The sequence below is a fragment of the Galeopterus variegatus genome, unplaced genomic scaffold (assembly GCF_000696425.1).
Source record: "Galeopterus variegatus unplaced genomic scaffold, G_variegatus-3.0.2 Scaffold3963, whole genome shotgun sequence".
NCBI lineage: Eukaryota > Metazoa > Chordata > Mammalia > Dermoptera > Cynocephalidae > Galeopterus > Galeopterus variegatus.
In genome coordinates this window covers 104757-122111 of record NW_007730074.1, presented here as the reverse complement: position 1 = coordinate 122111, position 17355 = coordinate 104757, and the positions used below count along the sequence as shown (strand labels likewise).

Below are 17355 nucleotides of genomic sequence, written 5' to 3'. Positions count from 1 at the left end.
ATGAAGATTTTCATTCTGAAGGGACTTTCTTTATCCACTAGTAACAAAGCAGGTGGATTAGGGCTCAATCTTTAGGATCACAGCTCTGCTGTGACTGTTCGAAGTTTTACTTGGGACCCAGTAGCTTTTGTGCAAGTCCCTTACCCTTTCCCGAAGTCTCATATATCTACTTATCCCCTAGATTTTCTATCTCTCCTGCCGTAGTTTAAGCCAAAACTGTGCTAGGCTTGAGATACAACAGTTAATAAAACAGGTGCTTCCCACTGTCTCTTAGAGCTTCCTATAGAATAAGAAGTACAGACAAGTAAATGGGATTTTTTGATCAGATAAAAAATACATTAGAAATGTCTACATTGTTGTTTAAAACACCTCAGAACTGTCCCACTTTTATGGGGAGTTTTAAAATCCATTATTTATTTAATGGCTATAGATCTATTATGGTTTTCAGTTTCTTCTAGGAATTTTTATATTTCTTGTAACTTTTCAAATTTTTTGGCATAAAGTTGTCCATAGTACAAGAATATTTTTTTAAATCCATGCTATATTTATACTTTGTCCCCCTTCTTATTTCTCTTTTCTTTGTAGCCACCAACAATTTTACCTTTTTATTGTTATCATTATTTATTGTCTCCTCTTTCTATTGTCTTCTTTCTAGATCTTGTCTATTTTCTTAGTCTTTTCAAAGATCCATACATAAGTCAGGGTTTCTTTAGGAAGCAGATAGTACACTCATTCTGGATAACTTCAGTAAAATTTAATAAAGGGATATCTATAAAGGTATAGAAAGAATATAGTGAAATCACGAGGAATAACAGAGTACCCTAGGATTGGTAATGGTTTCATGTGACCACTTTAGAGCAAGGGCAAGAGGATGAAGCTGCCAGCAGAACCTGGAGACAGAGAAGGCTTCCTGGCTTCAGATAAGGTTAACATCTGTGTCATGCAGCCCTCTCCTGAACTATATCCATTCTCTCTGGGGTCTGGGATCTGCTGCCTTCTCCTTGAGGTCTGGGGATGGAAATGGCTCTCCATTCTTGCTAGCTCCAGGGTACTTCACCATCCTTTATGAGTTTCTCTTAACCCTACTCAAACCCTGGTAAATATTCCCCTCAGGAAACTCTCCTCAGTGTCCCCACTCCAGTGTCTTGTTTGTTGCCTGTCAGGGCCATGACTGACACCAGCTCCAACGCCAGCCTGCTGAGCCCTTCTTTTCTTTGTCCTTGTTCCGCTTCTCCCATCCATCCCTCCTCAGTGATTCTAAAACATAGCCATCGTCCTCAAGTCCTCTACACAACTCCCCTCTCTTTATGCTCAGCAGTCAACCTCATCTCTTATGTTATGGAGAAAAGAGAGGCCACTGGGCTGATCCACTTAGATTTTTACTTGGAGGAAGTTTATACACAGCCACAGGCCTCCTCAGCTTGCTTTTCCAAGTTAGGTTACCTTCCTCCTCTTCACGTCCAGCCTCTCTTCCTGGATCCTTTGCCCTTTGGCTTCTTCTCCCCTCTGTGTCTTTAGTCTCTCCACTTGTCCTTCTTCCTTTGTCTTATGGTACAGCATAGAAATATCAGAATGTGTCCACTTCTTAGAAACAAAATCCTTTTCATGTTATTGTTTCTTATTTTAACCGCCCCTCATCTCTCTCCTACCCCACAAATGAAACTTCATTTTCTCAACTCTCATCATTCCATCAACTGTTGCTTTCTGGCTTTTGACACCATCATTGGCACTGGAGGACAGATGGAAATAATATCCATAAGCCCCCTCCACACTTTCTCTGCACAATTGACAATTTTCCAATGTCACGTTAGTGCTCTGCAAACACATTATCAAGACAAGTCTCCTACTCTCTCTTCTACCTAGATGCCACCCCTAAATACTTCTCATGTTAAAAATATATATTTCTGGAGCTGCCATTACCCATTACTCCTCAGAAACTATTCTCACAACCGTTAGCAGTGATTTCTTAACTGTAAGTGCAAAAGACATGTTCAATCCTGGCCTTAGCTGAAGTCGCTATGGCATGCGATGCTGCTGAGCATGTCCTCCTTGGATCTCCGTTTTCCCACAGCTTCCTGACACTTCAGTCTCCTGGTTCTTGTACCTCTTGGGTCATCTTTCTTTGGCCTCTTTCCTGCTCCCCTTGTCCTCTTCCCATCCCTCCATATCAAAGATTCTTAATCTGAGGGTCCCCTGAAATTGTATATATGTGTGATTTTTTTTTTCCTTTTTGTCTTTTTTACGGACCGGTAATGGGATCGCAACCCTTGGTGTTGCGCCCGCACCGCGCTCAGCCAGTGAGCGGGAACCGGTCTCCACATGGGATCCGAACCCTCGGCGGGAGCGCCGCCGCACTCCCAAGCAGCGCACTCTCCAGTGCGCCACCGGGCCGGCCCTATATGTGTGATTTTTTTTTTTTTAAAAGATGACCGGTAAGGGGATCTTAACCCTTGACTTGGTGTTGTCAGCACCACGCTCAGCCCGTGAGCAAACCCGCCATCCCTGTGTGGGATCCGAACCCGGGGCCTTGGTGTTATCAGCACCACACTCTACCGAGTGAGCCACAGGCCGGCCCTATGTGTGATTTTTAACATGTGTATTTTTCTAGAGAGACAGTCCGTAGCTTTTGTCATATTCCCAAAGGGGTCAAGTATCCCTAAAAGGTTAAATCCTCCACAACCTGGTATCCCTGGGTGATCTCATCCACTCTCATTTTCCTACCACCTACATGTTGATGATTTACAAGTTTTTTTGTTAGATCAAACACCTTGCAACTTAAAGCACTTCAGCGGTTTCTCATCTCCTATCCTTTACATAAGGTATAAGGCCCTTTAAGACCTGACCCTGACTTCTCCAGCCTCCTGTCTTAAAGTTCTCTGCCTACTAGTTTGGGTTTCAGAAATAGTGAACTGCTTTTAGCTGTGTAGGGTGATTGGGATTCCACTAGAGCCCTCTCTCATAATCGCTCTGTGCCAGAATGTCCCTACGTGCCCCGGGGACCACTCACTCTTGGTCTAGGAATTATATTCAATTATTAAGGCAGCTTCCTGTCCCAGTTCTTTCTTTCTTTTCAATGACATTGAAAGAGTGTATCTTAGCAGGTAATATGCTGTTCATTGTGCTACACAAACAAAGTTATGAGGGGAGAATTATTTTAATTAGAAGGTGATTTCAGATGCTTTATTGGATTGTCTTATTGTAATATTCTAATTATTCAAGTGAAAAAGAACAAACTTAGCTCAGGCTTCACCTCCTCCAGAAAGCCTCTTCAGACACCCTCCTCCCTTCTGGGCTGGATTAGAGGCCCTGCTTAGGTATGCTCTCTGATCCATACACCTTTTTCTCATTGCACCTACCACACTGAGTTGTAATTCTGTTGCCATATTCGTCACCCCCACTCCACAGCAGAGATGTGTCTTTTTCATTTTGTGGCCCTAGCACTTAATACAGTATCTGGAACAGAGTAGGTTCTCAATAAATGTTGATTGAGCTGAACTGAAATGAAAAATAATGGTCCTTCCCCTCACAGACTTCTTCTGATGGGGTTTCTTGCCTGCTACCTGGCTATGTCCTACTCCAGCCCAGTCTTCACATTGTTCCCAAGAAATGTCATTCTAAAAATCAAACTACATGATCCCTAAGCCAGGATTCATAAAAAAATATAGATTTGACTACAAAAAGTGAAACTTCTATACTGAAGACATATGTATCTCAAAGTAAATTCTAGATGAAGCAAAGATTTAAACATTGAAAAAAAATCTCAAAAATACTCCAAGAAAATTTGCGTAAATTTTTTAAAATGTGGAATAGAGGGGGCCCTTCGACAACCTCAAATCTATAAACCATGAAGGGTGACTGATAAATTTGTCTACATAAAAATGTAAGACATCTGAATGGCAAAATATAAAACCAAATAAAGTCAAAAGAACTTTATTTTTATCTGTTAATCTTAAATTTACCTTTAAAAGTCATTCAAAAACACCTTAAGTCAAAAATTTTATTGTTTCTAAAGATTTTCAGAGCTCAGAAAAGGAGATATTTATGTTAAGCTCAGATCCTTTTAGCAATATTTCCTTCACAACTGCTAGTAATCATATATTATCCAATCAGTAATCGTGTCAAAATTAACATAACACTGTTGATAGATAATATAAAAATAAGATTGCTGTCTTTTCTCATATGTATTTTAAAAATCCTATACTTTGGTTAAGTGTGAATGTCTGTTAACACAGAATGTGTCCTTATAGAGACGGAAATCGTTGTCCACACTCTTCACTTCTTCAAAAAGAAATCTTTTTATTGTCCTAATTTAAATAAGAAAAGTGTAACTTTGTATTTCTAACTAACTATCAAAATGTGAGCTTTGGGGATATAGCCTAAGTGTATAAAACTACTATTTTTGCTAATATTTTACATTGAAATATAATATTTAGTTATAAAAATCTCAAAAATGTTATTGCTCCTCAAAACTGTGCTTTACTACATTATAAGAAACGTATATATACAGACAGAGAAAAGACTACCTTCCAAACCCATATCCAATCCATAATCAAGTAATTATCAGATGATTTATAACTTAACATATCAAAGCTTTCTGTGATTAATCTGTAATTGCCACATTTACAAAGAAACTCCTGGGTAAGAGAAACTTTTAAAAACAGATTGGTGTTGCATTTAGGCTCAATGTTCATTTATTTAAATTATCTATTACATTTGGAAAATTTTTTCAAACTTAGGAAAATACAGTAATTAGTATGGCTTCGTTCAATTATACCTAAACTCTGAAAAATATTTCTGTTGCAAACTAACGAACAATTGAATAAATAAGATACTTGCACAGACAAAAGTAAAGACCTTTCTTTCACATTTAAATTTTACTTGTTTCACACTTAAGACAATGCCTGAAAAGTTGGAAGAGACTATTAATGACTGTGGCTGTGACAGTTTATTACATCTTTCAGCATTTTTTTCCCTTTTTCGGCGGCTGGCCAGTATAGGGATCTGAACCCTTGACTTTGGTGTTATAAAACTGTGGTCTAACCAACTAAGCTAACTGGTCAGCCCTTCAGTTTCTTTTTTCAACGTTAAGTAGTTTGGAGTTTCAAGTTCTTTTCTACTTATCTTCAAATAGATAGTTAAGCATAAAACTTGAATGGCTGACTCCACAACTATGACAATGAAATTGTGCATAGACCAGAAATCAACTTTATCAAAGTTACTTCCTTGAATATTTTGGTCCTGAGCTTCAAATGCTCTAAGCAGAGTTTGGATATGCCTACAATTGCTTAATGAGAATTTGATACTGATGATGAATTCTAGGATGTCTTTCAGTTTCATATCCCACACATCTGTGCCTGTAATATATTCCTTTCTATTCTTGCTCCTGTTCTCCCATATTATCCAGGATTAATCCAAAGGAAGTCACTTTTCAGAAATTGTACTATTGTCAAAGTAGAGCATGCAGTCACCAATTTCCGTCTCTACCATGTGTACTAAATCTGATATTCTTTATTTAAAAACTGAGGTTTTACTTTCTAGAGAGGCAAGATGGACAACAATATCCTATTTTCCTCTGTCAAAAACTTGGTAGTCGATCTCCAGGGAGGCCCTCAGGGATCTGGGCTGGTGGAAGTTGCTGTCCAGGAAGGCTGAAGGAACCCAGAGGCAGGCCAGTTCTTACCACCCATTCTGCTGGGTGACCTCAGGCTGGAAGAAGTACACACATCCAAGTTGGCAGAGAATCCCTAGGTGGTGACGGCAATTGTCCACAGAACTGGAAGCATGGTTCTTGAAAGGGAGAGACCCAGTGCTGGGACACAGTCACTTTCCTCAAGTCCTTCTCGGCCTCTGCACCTTCAGGGTCCTATTCCTTCTAACATTTTATTTTAAATATTTTCAATCCTATAGAAGAGTTGAAATAATGATAACATTAACCTTTGTATATTCTTCTCCTGGCAATAGATTCTAACAGATAACAAATATTCTTTAAATACACTTCTTTTCTGCTACATCAGGCAGTGTCTATTCTCAGTGACTAGGGAATTCGGCTGGTAGAACCATAAATAGTGAATTCACAGAAGAAATGCAAATAACAAGTAAACATGAAAACTGCTCAATCTAACTGCCTTTTAAAAGTGAAAAGTAAAACAAGGAGATACAATTTTTCGACGATAATAATCAGTTTAGGGAAGGGTGTGGAGAGATAAGTACTTCTCTTATTTTATGGTGGGGGGCGGGTAACCTGGTACAAAGACTCTGGAGGACAGTTTCACAGTGTGTAGGGTGGGTTAGAATAGGGAAAAACTGGAAACATCCCTAATACAGAATTAGGTAAAAAAAAGTATGGTATATTCATATAATGAAATACTATAAAAGCATTAAAAAACAATATAGATCTCTATTATTATAGAGATAGTTATATTGTCCATGATATATGGTTAAATAAAAAAGCAGTTTGCAGAAAAATATATGCAGAATGATTACGTCTTTGTAAAAATATATCCATATTTATATCTGTATATAAATAGCCAAAGTCTGAGAATAAACATGTTAACAAATCAGCAGTGCTTTGGTTGGTAGAATAATAGGTGATTTAAAAGCTTATCTTTATTCTTATCTATATTGGCTGAACTTTTCATAATGGTGATGAATTTTATAATTGGGAACAAAATAAAGCTATGTGCAAAGATTTTAAAAATATCGGACAAAAAATGCCCAAAAGACAAACAGCAAGGGAAAAAAACCCCAGCTCTGTTGGCACCTGCATCATAATCTAAAGGATAAAGTCCACTGTTTTTCCCTTGGCACCAAGGTACTCTGCAGGCTCTTCCTTAATGCATTCAGGAAGTTAGTTGCTTTCCTGGTGTCATAATCTATTTACAAATATGTAAATAAACCAGGATCTATGAGCTCCTCTGAGGAAGAACTTTTCCCAGTGCCTGCCCCGTGGTGAGGAGCTAGCAGGCACTCAGTAAAGAATTGTTGAATGTTTGAATGATTAAGGGCTGGCCGGTTAGCTCAGTTGGTTAGTGCATGGCCTTGTAACACCAAGGTCAAGGGTTTGGATGCCGTTACCAGGCCAGGTGCCCGAAAAAAAAAAAACAATGAATGCCTGAATGATTGCGGTGAGCACCAAGACTGGATGGAGAGGTTGGAGCCAGAGCATGGAAGCATTTAGGCCAAGAAGAAGGAGGGCTAAGAAGAAGGAAGCCAAAGCTTTGGGGTACCTTTGTCCTGGGGGCTAGAGGACCCCTCTTGTTACTCTTATTCACTTTTTAACAATGGCGACAGCAGGTAGAGCAGAAGTGGTCTGGCCCATTTGGAGCATGGTATCTGTGAAATAGTCCAGAAATGGTAGTGCCAGTGGGGGCTGACCTGGCTAAGTTGGGGGCATGATAGAAGGGCAGGACTGGGGTTGCTGACCATACAGGGCTTCAGCAATCCTCCTAGCCCCTCAGCTGTGGAGCTGATGATACCCTGCCTCCAGTGTGAGTATACCCAAAATGTGGCCAGAGTTTGACCAAAAGGTAAACTTCAGTGTGAGTATATCCAAAGTGTGGCCAGAGTTTGACCAAAAGGTAAACTTGACTTTGAAAAGGCAAATATTCATATTGAACTAAGCCCAAATGGACATGATTCTAGAAAAGGAGAATGAACTTGTTTTCTATTGCTGCTGTAACAAATTTCCATAAATTTGGTGGCTTAAAAACAATACAATTTATCATCTTATATTTCTGTAGGTCAGAAATACAACACAAGTCTCATGGAGCTAAAATCAAGGCATCAGCAGGGCGGCATTTCCTTCTGGAGACTCTACAAATCAGAGTCCTTGCCTTTTCCAGCTTCTAGAAACTGCTGTATTCCTTTTTTTTTTTTTTTTTTGCATTCCTTGATTCACAGCCCCTCTCTTCATCTCCAAAACCAGCATGTTGCATCTCTCTGACTGTTCATCCATGGTCACATCTCCTTCAGACCATAGTCAGTAATAGAGTGTGTATGTTATTGTCCCCCCAAAACTCATGTAGAAATCTGATCCCCCATGTGGCAGTATTGGGAGCTGTTTGAGTCATGGGGGCAGATCCCTCATGAATGGATTAATGCTCTCCCTGAGAGGTTGGGGGTTAGTGAGTGAGTTCTCGCTTTATTAGTTCCTGTGAGAACTGGTTGTTTAAAAAGACCCTGGCACCTCCTTTCTCTCTCTTGCTTCCTCTCGCCATGTGATCTGCTTGTACCCATGGGCTGCCTGCCATTTTCCACCATGAGTAGAAGCAGCTTGAGGCCCACATCAGATGCTGCTGTCCCAGAATCATAAGCCAAATAAACCTATTTTCTTTATAAATTACTCAGTCTCAGGTATTCTGTTGTAGCAACACGAAAACGGGCTCATACAGTCAGGAAAAGCTCTCTGCTTTAAATGATTCAAGTGACTACACTAGACCTACACAAATAATCCCTGATAATCTCCTCATCTCACAGTTTTTAACCTTAATTACATTTGTAAAATCCCTTATACCATGTGGCGATAAAGAGAAAAGTGGAGATATGGAGAAAAGTATAAAAATGTTAATAATTAGAAGACAGTTCTGTATATAATGACATGGAAAATATTTATGATATTTTATTTAATGAAAGTAAGCAAGTTCAATAAAGATATATAAAATGATCCCAATTTTGTGGAGCCTCCCTTCCCCCTACTAAGCTCTGAGTATATGCTCACGAGCCACCTCCCACCTGTCATGGCCTGGTATCTGGGGACAGATGGTGGAACCCATCTCACCCACTTACACCCGCAGGGCATCTAATGAGCAGAGGGGGCAGTCCCAACTCAGGTTTTGCTGTCATTCGTCATTAGATAGATTTTTGGCTAATTTGTTTTTTATTTGTTTGTTCATTTTTTGTTTTTGGCTACTGGCCTGTACAGGGATCTGAACCTTGATGTTATAAGGCTGTGCTCTAACCAACTAAGCTAAAGATTTTTGGCTAATTGGACGTGTGATAATTTGTCTTTTAGCAAACTCATTTGTGGCAAGTTAATCTACTATAGTAAAAACTATAATAGTAACAATGATGATAATAAATAGTGAGATAAAGGAAAACTATCACTAAACCCACCAACCTTCTACTTACTGGCTACCTCCTTTGTACCTTGTCTGCTCCTTCAGTGTGTGCGAGTGTATCTTGTGTACATATCCCTCACAATTGTGTACTGCTTATTTTGTTTTAAATTTCTGACTGTTTACTAAATTATGCTTCCTGGTTTCATCACAGTCCTCTTTTAGGAGAAGAGTTTAGAAAGGTCCAAAACATCAGGGAGTAGAGGGAATCTGATTTGATGCAGGTCTAACAGTAGCAGGGGACAGCCAGAAAGGACCACATACACTAAGTGACCGGAAGGAAGTGCTGGCTCAGCACGCTGGAAAGTAGGAAGCTGTGTCTGAGGGGAATTTGCCAGAAGGAAAAAAGAGTATTTGGAGGAGAGTTGATTTTTAATAATGCTTCACAGAATCCAAGGCAAGATAGAAAACATGCAAGTTAGAATTCTGCAGTTTGTGTTTGTTTGTTTTTTGTGGCTGGCCAGTGTAGGGATGGAAAGAATTCTGCAGTTTTAAGTAGGAACTGAAGTGAAGACCCAAGTACTGTATCTACTTTATACTCATTAAAGGAGGCTGTGCCAGTAACCGAGTAACTGGGTATACAGTTTTCACCCAGGGATCATGCCTAATTCTTGGCTTCTGGGGCTGTCCGGTTGCCCCCATGTAGTTAAGGGATTTCAGCTTCAACATCTGCCTAATCCTTCTGTCTATCCGAGCTGACAACTGATGCTATCTCTGATCCTTTTATGCTTTTAGTGCATGTGTGTTTTTTGTTTTTTAATGGCTGGCCAGAGGGTGTCATATTCTAAACAAACTGTAATAATAGTCTTTGTAGTTATAATTTTAAAATTTCTCACCTTCCAAAGTATGTACGATATAAACCCATGGATGAATATGTATCAATCCTTAACAAAGGTTTGTGAGGGGAGTAGAAAGATGTGGGGAACTTTCACATTGACTCAGTAGACCTCTGGTTGTTTGCATTGCTATAATGGCCATACATTCAAGTACTGGGTTTATAATTAAGGATGAAAAATACTTTAAAAAATGGTTATTGGTACTGCAGTACTGGGGCTGCTGCTATTTAAAGCCAAGGACTGAGATGCCAGTGGGAATGGGCACTAGACTCAGGCTTGGCTACAGTACGTAAGCTAAACCTCCCAGCCCTACCTTTGGCCATTGAGATCTATTTGGGTGGTGGTGTGTCCCCGGTCTTCCTCACTTTAGTCCCTGTGATGCTGGCTGGTACAGGAATCACATTCAGGAAAGCAGTTCAGGCTTTCATTGGGCCACCCCCAGGTAAGTATTGGAATGTTGCAGTGTAGGTATCCCAGGATAGGGGGGTTGGAATGGGTGGACTCCATAGGATGGGGGAAGGGGGCATACCCACTGAGTATCTGCTTTCTATTACTCAATATTCTTTGATAGCTTTTATTTTATTTTTTAAATAGTCATTTTATGAGTCAAAGAGTATCAAATCAATGTTGGATGGACAACCCAAGGGTGGGGAGAGGGGCTGGGAGCCCTGGGCTTTAGGAAAAGGGAGTGGTTACTGTATAGAATGTTTCTCAGGAGAGAGCATGGTGGATTTTGAAGGTAAAACTTTGAGTTTATCATGTTTTTAATCTGAGGGACAGGGAGTTATGAATCATCACTAGTTGTCCCCTTATTTAACTCCATGGAAGTGGGGGTCTCTAAGGAACACCTCCCATCCAAGGAGCTTGGCTGACTTGATTGATTCTAGATAGGAGGTGCCTCCTCAACCCCATCTTCAGGCACCAGCTATCATTGCTCTATTGGGGTGTAGCCAGTTTTTCTTATAACAAAGAGTCAGTCTCCTCTCTTACCTTCCTATTCTGGGGGTAGGGAAGGAATCAGTGATATTGGAGATGACCAGTTGCTGTGTAATTGGTTTGAGTCACATGTAGCTATAAAACCATCTTGTTGGAAAAAGTATGTGGGAGTAGAGGAAAGGGAGAAGGCCTCTTCCCCCACCCACATTGGAACACATCCTGGTTGGTCTCCGATCTTATGTAGAGATTCTGTTGGTTGAATGCCTAAAAAGGGAAGTGGGATGGCCTTCAGATTATACCAATTTAGCTAGCATTGCTAACCAACTGTTGCAGCAACTGAAAATAAAGATAATCTTGAACAACAATGACAACCGCCACCTTCCCCCCCCAAAAAAACAAAATAAAAATGTGGTTATAACTGGGAGAGGATTTGGGAGAAATTAGGATTTAATACTTCTGTACTGGTCAGTTTTTTTACATCAAGTTTGTATGATTTGTCCAATAAAAACAAACTGGAAAGAGCTGGCCACTTAGCTCAGTTGGTTAGAGAGTGGTGCTGATGACACCAAGGTCCAGGGTTCAATCTTTGAATGGACCAGCTGCCAAAAAAAACACAAAAACTGGCAATTGATGGAGTGTGGTGATTGCACACAAGCCCGCAAGGCGGACAGATTTCCTGCCAACCAGATACTTCAACTCTCTCAACCTTTGTCTCCTCACTTACTCTCCCTCAAATAGGGACAATGGTACTTACCTCATATGGAGATGTTTTTTTTCTCCAGTGTGTGACGTCTGACTTAGTGAAAACAAAATAACAAAATAAAAACCCTCCTTTTGTTTGTTTGTTTTTCTGGCTGTGTTCTAACTAACTGAAGCCAAACCCTTCCTGTTTGGGTTCTATTTCCTTTGGGCCTGTTGCCCATTATGTAACAGCTCTCAAATCTGAGAAATTAATTAGCATGAACACCTTAGGTAGGTGCTCATAAATTAATTATTGGCCCGATTTTAACTCCAGATTGGAATCCCCAGACAGACAGCATCTAGTGTCTTCTTCTGCTTTGTATTTCTTGTGGTACTAACATTTGTCACCAAGCCTGCACTCAACCTGTAAGATTTGGGATTCATCCCAATTCTAACCTGCGCTATCTGCTTTTGTAAACGGGCTTGCTCTAACTTAACAACAGTGAAGCCATCTTAAAAGCTGTTACAGCAAGACACACCTTGCCCCCCTCCCCCGGGCCAGCTAGATACACAGGATGTTCTGCTAGCTTGCAAGAGCTGAGAAATGTAGGTTGCGGTAGAACATAAAACTTTCCACATAAGCATGTTCTCTAAGGAACCTCTGGGTAGGGGTCTTATCACACCTGGGTAAGTGGGGCAAGAAGTGTGGTTGCTTGAGGAGGGGTCTCTGAGAATTGGTCTACTTCTGCCCTACACAGGAAGAGCTCAGAGCTGACAGCTTGTGGTTTTCTTGCTAACACAGGCACAGGCTTGTAACCACAGAGCTATGAGGTACAGAAGTACTTAGCTGATTTTATGTCTCTACATAGCTAAGTCAAACCAGCAGATGGCCAAGTGTTTAAAAGTTGCCCCTAAAAAATGTATAAAAAGACAGCTAAAAAGCCTAACGGGGTCTCACCCCAGCTTGGCGGTGAGAACCCAACGCGTTGGAAATAATAAACCTCTTGCTAATTGCAGTGCTCGTGGTCTTGTGGTCTCTTCGAGGCGAGTATTCCCGTTCTATGTAAGATTTGGGATTCATCCCAAATCTTACAAACCAACATTTGCTGAGTTTAATAGAATTAACACAAAAGACTGAAGATTTCTAGCCCCCAAACAGAGCTATTTTTGAGCAGGCAACAATCTTCAAACTCCTTAAATTATACCATTTAACAATGGTTATCTCTGGGTATTACCTGTGATTTTAATTTTCTTCTTTATAGTTTTTAGTATGTTCCAGTTTTTTTTTTATCAAGTTAATATATTGCTTTTATGGACAGAAAAAAATAAATGTCAGCTAAAAAATTAAGAGGCTGGTTGGTTAGCTCAGTTGGTTAGAGCGTGGTGCTGATAACACCAAGGTCCAGGGTTTGATCCCTCTACCAGCCAACTGACAAAAAAAAAAAAAAAAAATACCACACATCTTGAGCTGGTTCCTGTTTATCTACCTGCCATCACCTTCTCATATGCTTCTAATCCTTGCCCTGGTCTCTGATCCACCAGTTACTCCTTCTTATGAACCCCTTTGCAGAAAGTGCTCAAAGTAATTTTTCTTTTTTCTTTTTTTTTGTCTTTTTTACTGACCGGCAACGGGATCGCAACCCTCGTTGTTGCGCCCGCACCACGCTCAGCCAGTGAGTGGAACTGGTCTCCACATGGGATCCGAACCCTCGGCGGGAGCGCCGCCGGGCTCCCAAGCGGCGCACTCTCCGGTGTGCCACCAGGCCGGCCCTCAAAGTAATTTTTCTAAATGGAAAGGATGAGGCCTTTGGAATCAGATGGGCCAGTGTTTGAATCCCAGCTCATTGTGATCTTGGGCAAGTATTTTACCTTAGTCTCAGTCTCCTTATCTGTAAATAAAAATAACATCTACCTTCTAGATTGTTGTGTAGTTTGGGTCACAGCTTTTCTCACTTTAATGTGTATATGAATACCTGGGTTGTTGTTAAAATGCAGATTCTGATTTAGCGGTCTAGGATGGGCCCAAGAGTTTGCGTTTGTAAGAGCTCCTACACAATGTTGATGCTAGTAATGCATGGACCACATTATGAATAGCAAGGGATTCATGACATCACATTTGAAAGAGTCCGGTACAAATACCCTATAAATACTTGTATCTCTCATTTCTAGTGGTCCTGGCTCTTCCGGCTGTTTGGATGAGCCTGTCTCAGAAAATTGCTGAGATCCACTCAGGTGCAACCCAACTCATTTGAGCTTTAACTTATTCCTGTTTTCTCCCCACTTCAATATCCTTCTTTTTCTTTCTGTTCAAATACTTCATTTTTTTTTTTAATCTGACAATAATACAGGTATCTGTGCTTTTAGGGTTTGTCTTTTTAAACGGTTATAATTGACATACAATAAATTACACTTGAAGTATACAATTTAATAAATTCTAGCACATGTATACACTCATGAAACCATCAACAAACTCAAGATAAGGAACATATCTATGACCCCCAAAGTTTCCTCACGCTTCTGATGCTCTTCCCGAACCCTGGAACCTGCTCATCTGCTTTCTGTCACTATACATTAGTTTGCCTTTTCTAAAGTTTTATATAAACAGAATCAAACAGTATATACTCTTTTTTGTCTGGCTCCTCTCATTCAACATAATTATTATCATCATGTCATGTGTATCAATAGTTCATTCCTTATTTGTTGTTATATGCCCATTGTATGAACATGTACCACAATGTGTTTATTCATTCACCTGTTTAGACTGGATGTTTAGATTGTTTCCAGTTTTCAGCTATTACAAATCTGCTTTGAACATTCGTGTATAAGACTTTGTACAGACATAAACTTTCATTTTCTCTTGGGCAAATACCTTGAGTGAAATGGCTAGATCTTATGGTCAGTGTATGTTTAACATTAAAAAAAGCCTGTCAAACTGTTTTCTAAAGTGTTTGTACCATTTTACATTCCCACTAGGAGAGTATGAGAGTTCCAGTTCTTCCACTACTTTTGCCAACATTTACTATTTTTAATAAATGTTCACTGTAAAAATTTTGGGGGGAAAATCATATAGAAAAAAAAGCCATCTGTTAATTCCACTATTGAGAAATAACACTTTTATTTTTTGTTGTTTGTTTTATTTATTTATTTTCAGAAATAACACTGTTAATTTGTCATGATTGCAGATTTCCAAAGTTTGCGCTTCTAGGTAAACAATCTTCTTGTTTTTTTTTTTTTTTTTTTTTTTAAAAGATGACCGGTAAGGGGATCTTAACCCTTGACTTGGTGTTGTCAGCACCACGCCCAGCCAGTGAGCGAACCGGCCATCCCGATATGGGATCCGAACCCGCGGCCTTGGTGTTATCAGCACCGCACTCTCCCGAGTGAGCCACGGGCCGGCCCAATCTTCTTGTTTTTTTTTTTTTTTTTAAAAGATGACCGGTAAGGGGATCTTAACCCTTGACTTGGTGTTGTCAGCACCACGCCCAGCCAGTGAGCGAACCGGCCATCCCGATATGGGATCCGAACCCGCGGCCTTGGTGTTATCAGCACCGCACTCTCCCGAGTGAGCCACGGGCCGGCCCAATCTTCTTGTTTTTTGAAAAAAAGTCTCATATCTCATTTCACCCTCACTATTCAAAACATGTCATAAATGGGAATACAAGAAAAATACAGGAGTTCCCCACACAGAGAAAACCGAAAAATATACTTTTCTCTGTCTTCACTGCATTTTTTTTTCCTGGCGGCTGGTGGCTATAGAGATCCGAACCCTTTACCCTCCCGTTATCAACACCTTGCTCTAACCAACTCAGCTAACTAGCCAGCCTTCACTGTTTTTTTTTTTTAAATTATTATTGCTTTTTGAATTAGTTTTGTAAGTGAATAAGTCAGAATCTATCTTTAAGGAATTTTAAGTGTAATATTTCTATTTTGTTTAGTGTAGTACATAGGAAATTTGAGGCAAAAATAGCCCTGTCTCTTCCTATATACTCTTAGGGCACTAGAAAACAATTCAACCCTAACATTTCAGGCTTTTTTTTTTTCCTTTTTGTCGTGTCCGGCAACGGATCGCAACCCTCAATGTCGCGCCCGCACCTCGTTCAGCCAGTGAGTGGGAACCGGTCTGTATGTGGGATCCGAACCCTCGGCAGGAAGCGCCGCCGCGCTCCCAAGCGGCGCGCACTGGAGCAGTGCGCCACCAGGCTGGCCCAACATTTCAGGCTTTAAGAGCCTTAAATGAGTTCTAAAAAAGTGGGGGTGGGACAGAAGTGTCTTAACTCATAACTTTAAGCATAATAATTATTCTTATATCTCAGGGTTATAGAAAGGGCTGGTGTAAAAACTAGGTAAATAATATTAATAATTATAGCACTTAAACATTATAGAACACTTACTATGTGCTAGGCACTGTACGAGGCTCTCTGTGAATTATCTCATTTCATTAGGTCAGTGGAGAGTATTCTGCTTTGTTTAGCTTAGATATGGCCTCCACAATAGCGGTTATTAAGTCTAAAAATATGTAGAAGAAACCTAGAAGGTAGTTGTTGTGCTCCTTGGGGAAACACGATGGAACTCCCTTCAACTGAAAACCACGTGATTTCCAACACCACTGCCCATCCCGGCCCCCATGGTCTACTTCCTCTTCTCATTGTCCCGCTCAGAAAAGACCTGTGGACTCGGCTACCGGCTACCTTGTAATGACAGCACTTTATTTATGGTAACTTTAGAGGGTAGGTTTTCTTAGTGAGTTTGCCTGTCACTGTCACACTCTTAGAGTCAGTGCATTTAACTTCCTTGGCTGGGCCTGGGGCAGACGCAATTCAAACCCTCACTAAAATTGCAGAGCCTTTGCCTTCCCAGTGTCTAAAGCAGGAATGCCAATGGAATTAGGCCAGAGTTTGAATCCTAGCCTCTCTGCCTTGTTTTTTCTATCCATAAAATGAATGGAGTAATTCCTGTCTCCTAGAGTTTATCCATGTATTCACTCATTCAGCTCACCGAGTACCTACTATGCGCCGGGCACAGTTCTAGGGTGGTAAGGCGAAGGGAATGATGTGGCAAAAGGGCTCTGGAAACTAAATCCCTAAGCAGTTACTGCTTTACTGCCAGTGGTCTTTTCCCCACAAATCAACAGAACAAATAAAATTACCTAAACAACAGCGGGAAGATACAGGGAGGAACTTATTGGCACAGAACTTCCTCAAAAGAAATTTATCTCTGAAGGGATTCAAGAAGCAAATAAGATCCTCATTCACTCTGGATGGTTCTCTGAGCTGTCCTCAGAAAGCCCCGAGGTTGCTGGTTCTGCTTTTCTCGCCCACAGAATCTAGAAACCCTGCAGCGTATTCCCGGGCTGTAGTTATAAACCTAAATTCTAGTTCTGCCCGGCACCATTCAACTCTCTTAATCTTTATGGGCTTCAATTTTCTCGAATGAAGACCTCAGGTCCTAAGCCTTTAACTGGCTGGGGCGCGGTTAGCAAGTCACTTAGCATCTCTGGGGCCAGTTTGCAAAGCGAGGGTACTGGATGAAGCTGCTTCCAGCCTGCGGTCCTAGAATGAGCGGCCCGCGCGCCAGCCCGGTGTTCGCACCACAGATCGTAGGGCGCCGATTTACAAACATCGAGCTCACCCAGCCCAGCCCATGCCTCCTAAGCATCACGCGACTTTATAGAAAATGAAACTGAAAGCGGGAAAGTCCCTCTGTCTAACCTGGCCAGCCGTTGCGCGCTAGGAGACGGGTGACGGCTCCCGCGGGCCGGGTCCTGATTGGCGGTGGCGCTCGGAATATAA

The 17355-nt window shown here is 40.9% G+C and overlaps 1 pseudogene; it reads right to left on the bottom strand.

Annotated features, from left to right (window-relative positions):
• Nucleotides 1-241: 241 nt before the first annotated feature.
• Nucleotides 242-10272, bottom strand: LOC103601964 (annotated as a pseudogene).
• Between the last annotated feature and the right edge of the window lie 7083 nt (nucleotides 10273-17355).